At 38.6% G+C, this 6,000-nt stretch overlaps 1 pseudogene; it reads right to left on the reverse strand.

Annotated features, from left to right (window-relative positions):
- LOC149317214 (uncharacterized) overlaps positions 1–5,499 on the reverse strand; it is a 28,522-nt pseudogene extending 23,023 nt beyond the window's left edge.
- Positions 5,500–6,000: the final 501 nt, after the last annotated feature.

Below are 6,000 nucleotides of genomic sequence, written 5' to 3' on the forward strand. Positions count from 1 at the left end.
AACTTCACAACTGTGTTTTGTAATGCTGACAGGATGCTGAAAACATCTGCAACTCAATTTGGAGCCCAGCATTACAGTCTGATGCTTTCTTCATTTTTAATATCTTATCTATATTTTGAAGAACTAGCAACTAGATATGCTGGTTCAGAATCTCAGTTTCACTCTGGGTGCAAAACTACGAGAAGTGAGCAAGTATTAATGCGATCTTTATGCAGTTGTCAATTGTTAATAGACTGTGAAAATGGAATCACATTTCCATAATTAATCGTGTGCTACTTTCTGATTACAGGAAAAAAAATGATGCCTTTTCCCAAGTGAGAAACTGTAATTGCAAATAAATCCATTCAGATGACTAAATTTGCCATTCTTAAAGACACTGTTTTCATTGAGCTGTACAGCCCATTTTTTAGCCTTTTGGAGTTGAAAAGTTGCAGGGAAAAATTTTCCTTTTGAAAGTATCTTCAATGGTGCATTTTGGATTAAGATGAATAAATTTAAACAGGAGAAAGAACATCCCAGAGGACAGGAGTTTTAACATACAGTGGAAATAAATTGTAATGGTGGTGGTGGTGGAGGGGGGGGAGATGTCACTAATACAGCTTTCCATACTTTTTAAAAAAAAATACCTATCTCTCTCAGGGTTATTCAGATTGACCAAGAATACCATTATGAATCTGTATTTACAAAGGATAGGACTTTCCAGACTGCCCAGAAAGTGCGGACTGGAGGTGCCCAGTTTTCCTCCAGAGGGACGCCACAACAGCTAAACTGTGCAGCGTTCCTCCACCCCAAAAAGAACCCAGAAAACCCGGGTTCGTTGTGGTGTACATGGACGACATCATCAGTGTGCCATTGGTGCACTGTGGTGCGTCCATGATGCAAGCACGGCACATGGACTTGTGGACATGGCGCCATGCTTGCGTTGTGGACGCACACCCCACATGGGCAGGGCCATGCAGTTATGGCGCCACCGGCATGAACTAGGGTTCCAGAGCATGCAGTTGCTTCATGCTCCAGAACCCTAGAATCGGTGCCAGCACGCTGCTTTTGGCCCGTTTGTACCAGGCCAATGTTAGATTTAAAGCTTTAAATTATGGATTAATCAACTACCATTTTATTAATCAATTAGTTCAAATTTTAACTGATGGAGCAGTGTGTTAAAGGTGACCTTGTTAATATCTGAGATAATTTTTTATTCTGATACATTCCTCTAATATGGAATTAAAAATAATATATTAAATTGGGCTTTCCTTCCAGTAACTAGCAACTTTGTTGGCTGCTTACCTGGGAGTTAGACCCACTGAACTCCATAGAGTTTACTTCTGTGGTGGTCTGAGCACTGGACTATGATTCTGAAGACCAGGGTTCAAATCTCTTCAAGGCCATGGAAGCCCACTGGATGACCATGGGCAAGTCATACTCTCTCAGCCTCAGAGAAAGGCAAAGTCAAAACCCCTCTGAACAAATTTTGCTAAGAAAATCCTGTTAGTGTTTTCATAAATTGGAAACGAATTGAAGTCACAGAACAACAAGTTGTGCCTAGCCTTGAACTGTAAATTATGTTTTCTTATATTTAGTCAATGATCTCAAAAAGCCATATATTTTGAGAATGTGATAATTGGTAGAATGATAAAATTCTATGGATTAATTTGATAAAAGCTGATAAGAAATTGAATGAAATTATTTAAATCTATGGAGAATCTTAATGATTAATGTATTTCATAGCAACTTCTGTTAGTACCTTTTTTTAATAAAATAAATTATGCCTGAAAGAATTAATTGATGCCACACTTAAGACTTTATTTTGAAAGATTGCACAGGGATAGAGATTGCACTTGGGTTGCAGTTATGATGCATGCAGGCTTAGCTGCTTTGATAATAACATAAAACTTACATGAATAGAATTTTCATGCATAGAATTTCTGTCTCCCTCTCTACAGGGAATGTTGCAACTTCCAAAGCAAGGTACCTCCTCCAGTTTGCTTTATCCCCTTTTAATCTGCCATCATTCATGGTTCCTTGTCATCCAGCATACTTCATTTGAAAGAGGCAAAATGGAGCACCACATTGAGAAAAGTACCCCAGAGAATCCATATTCCTCTGGAAGAAATCAATAAATAACTTGCTGTCTGCAAACCACTTCCAATGGAACAGTTCTGCATCATTGTTAATGGGACTTCAGGGAGGCCATTCTAAGTGAATTACGAGTTTTGCAATGTTTTCTTCTTCTTCTTCTTTCCAATTTCAAGAATAAGAAGGAAACACCCCAACTGAAATTACACCTGCTTACATTTCAGGGATGTGAATTTCCAGTGTCATTTATAGTATATTTAACTTATTAATAAAACATATAAAAATTACAACTGTTCCTAAAATACATATTCATATAATTAATAAACATTCCCTCTCATGCCTTAGTCTTGTTGTATGGCACTGCTATTACATCCATAGATTACTTTATTCTGTTTCTCCATTTCCACTATAAAGATTTTTATATGTTCAAAAACCAGAGGATGAAAACAAACAAATAAATAAATCCGTTAGTTGATTATGCATGATATGCAAAGTTCATTCCTGTGCCATAGGATTTTTAAACAGAACTTCCTTGTATCACCTAAAGATCTATAAAGTATATGGCAAGATGCCCCAACATGGTTTCCATATTTAAAAATAAAAAAAAAATGTATCAAGGCATTATTGTAAGGTCATAGGCACTGGATAACTGACACATTTTCAAAAAAGAAAAGGAAGCATAAATCCTTTATAATTTGCTTAAAATAGGAAGGATTCCAGGACTGCAGCTCCTTAAATCCTGTAGTCATCATGGCTATTTTGGAAGCTCTAGTCCAAAAAGTAACCTTCCTAGCCTCTGCACCTATTTGCATACTAGGGAAGGGCCATAGCTCAGTGCCAGTATATATGCAGCAGGGTCCAGGTTCATTCTATGGCTTCTCTAAGGAGGCCTGGAGAAGTCTTTGCAATAGCAAACCAGTACATTTCCATACCACTTATCAGTGCACTTAAGCATTCCCTAAGTGGTTTATAATGTGTAAGCTAATTGCCCCCAACAAGCTTGGGTACTCATTTTAGCAACCTCAGAAGGATGCCAGGCTGAGTTAACCCTGGCTGGTACTGAATTCACAACTTTGTGGTTTGTGAGGGAGTGGCTGCAGTACAAGCATTTTACCACTGTGCCACCAGGGTTCCTTTCAAGATCTCTTTCCTGACAGTTATCAGGAGTCACTGCCAGCAAATTATAATGAAGTAGATTGGGGGTACTCAGCTTTGGAGGTCAGGGCCAAATTTTCATCCCCAGCACTTGACACAGTCTGCAACAGGCTCAGAAACATTTTTAAAATAAAAAATAAAATCTAAACCAGAAGTCACCATATGTTCATGTCTGGTTTTGATGTGCCCGCCACCAAATTCTTTAAATCCTAAAGAAGGCCATCCAGAGATGAAAAACCTGATCTGGGGCAGAACAACAACAACAACACACTGGGGAAAGACACCACAAAAAAAAGTATTTGGGGAATTATATAGGTGATATTGGGCAAGGCACATTCAGCCTCAGAGGACTGCAATGGCAAACCGCTTCTGGAGAAATTTGCCAAGAAAACCCTATGATAGGTTCATCTTAAGGTTACCTTAAGACAAAAATGACTTAGAGACACACAACAACAAAACAATAGGTGGATGGCAGGCAGGGTACACTTTGCTCATCCACCAGCTTGATGAACTAATAATCTGACTGAACAAAAAGCAGTTTTTTATATTCCTGTTTCCACATAACTAGCTGTGTTCATTTACTGCAGAAAAACAATACAAAACAGGGGGTAAGAGTATTTTGGCACCTTAAGAAAGTAAGAAATTTATTAGGGCACTAGCTTCCATGGACTGGAGTTTCCTTGATCAATTGCATGAAATGGTATTTTACATAGGGAACATAGATGTAGTAATAGTAGTGATGGATACAAGTATATGCCAACTTAAGATATACTGCATTATGATGAAATGATGTCCAGTCCATGAAAACTTAAGCCAAAACATACTGTCTATGTTACCATCAGTTATTTTAATTAACTGATACATGTGTCTGTTAACAACTTTAAGCAGTAAGGGGGAAAGACTTTAAAAACTATGCTTGGAGGATATTTTCCAAGTATTAATAATCAGTGTCTTGCATAAATTGGAATGGGAGAACAATAATAAATGCCTAGTAATATAGGCCTTTCATTACATGAAATGTTGGCAATCTAGACTTCCTAAAAGTTGACTGTAACAAAATAATTCAGTAGATAAAACAGTAGAAACTCACACATTACAAGAGAAAGTGGACAGAGTCATGAATTTTTACAAAATATTGTCTATTGCAGCTTTTCCTTGGGGGTGACCAGATCTAGCCACACATTACTGATAATGAAGGACAGTCATCTTCCTAACTCCAAACCAAGCCCTAATCAGAAAGAGGAGGCTCTTTTATTATAGTTTTTAACATTCATATCACAATGCTCTATTATTAAAGTAGATTCCACCCACCTGCTCACTTGTTACTGGGATTGCAACAAAATAATTAGGCACATCCTTTCTGTATTTCTTAGATCCTGCTTGTTCCTCATGATCCTTCTCTTCTGCCATTACCATATGCACTCTTTTGTCTGAACTTGGTTGTTGCTGATCAGTGGCATTCTCATCAACACTTTCCTTTTCATGCTGCAGACTGGTGATAGTTTCCTTCAAGTCTACTCCATTTGAATTCAACAAATGAATATGTAACATTTTGGTTGGTTCTGCATCTTGGTTGTCATTAAGCAATTTCTTTTGAAATGCCACCACCTCTGGTCTATTTTCTTCTTCATCTGTTTCTACAAAATTGACTGGTTCTAGCTGCCCTGTGTTTGGGCTGCAACTATCCTGCTGCAGCAAACTCTCCGTCACCACTAAATCATTTGCATCTTCTTGAAGAGGCTTTGATTCTGCCCCGTTTGACTTTCCCCAGTCTTGTTGCTGCTGCTCCATTTGAGTGTCTGTGATGCTTTCCTTGACCTGGGACAGTGGGTGAACTTGCTTCCCCTGACGATCATCCTCATACCTGCTGGAGGGTTGACAATGGATATTGTTATGTGAAACCTCTCCTTGACTCTTTGGCTGTACCTCAACAGTGACACGTGGACCTGGTATCTCCTTTCCTACAGTCTGATGTTGCACCTTAATAAATGTGCATGATAGATTTTCAGCTTTGTTCCACTCTTGCTGCACTTCAACAGTGATAGATGGTATATTTTGTCCTTGCTGTTGTATTTCTACAGTCACTTCTGGATTCTCTCCTCCTTCAGCACACTGCTGTTGAACAGTCACTATTACAGTCTGTATACTAGCTTTCTCCCCCTCTTGCACATGAACCATCACAGATGGTACCTTTCCATCTTTGGCTTGCTCCATCCAGGTCTCCACTGCCACAGTAGACTTTACTTTGGCCCGTTATATATTCCATTCCATCACTTGCTGACATTCACTTGGCTGCTTTGACCACCTTCCATTCTAGGGTTATTTTTCACAAAGAAAAAGCTAATGTTCATATGCCTAATTTGGCCTACAACAATAGTGTTTTCCTTTCAAGATAAATTATTCATCCAAAGTTTCTTCTTCCTTTTTCTAGGCCTGAAATCAGTTTGATAAGGAACTAGATGAGATTAAGAGAACAGCTGCTAATACGAAACACTAAAAATCCATCTGATTATGTATCTGCAAGACATAACTGATAAATGGATGATCCCAGCATTAGAAGAATTATGGTCCACTAACACTGACTGTCCATAGGCAAGAGGCCATTTGTTCTACTTTCTACAATACAACATTCTTCTGTATATGAAGATATTGTTTAGAATGGCAGTCAGAATTATGTGGCCCTCCAGTTGTTGTTAGACTGCAAGTTCCAGCATTCCTCATTACTGACTGCTGGCTAGGGCTGCTGGGACCTTCAGTAATATCTGGAAGGCT

Source organism: Sceloporus occidentalis, unplaced genomic scaffold, assembly GCF_023333645.1.
Source record: "Sceloporus occidentalis isolate IW3139 unplaced genomic scaffold, rSceOcc1.0.p SCAF_3, whole genome shotgun sequence".
NCBI lineage: Eukaryota > Metazoa > Chordata > Lepidosauria > Squamata > Phrynosomatidae > Sceloporus > Sceloporus occidentalis.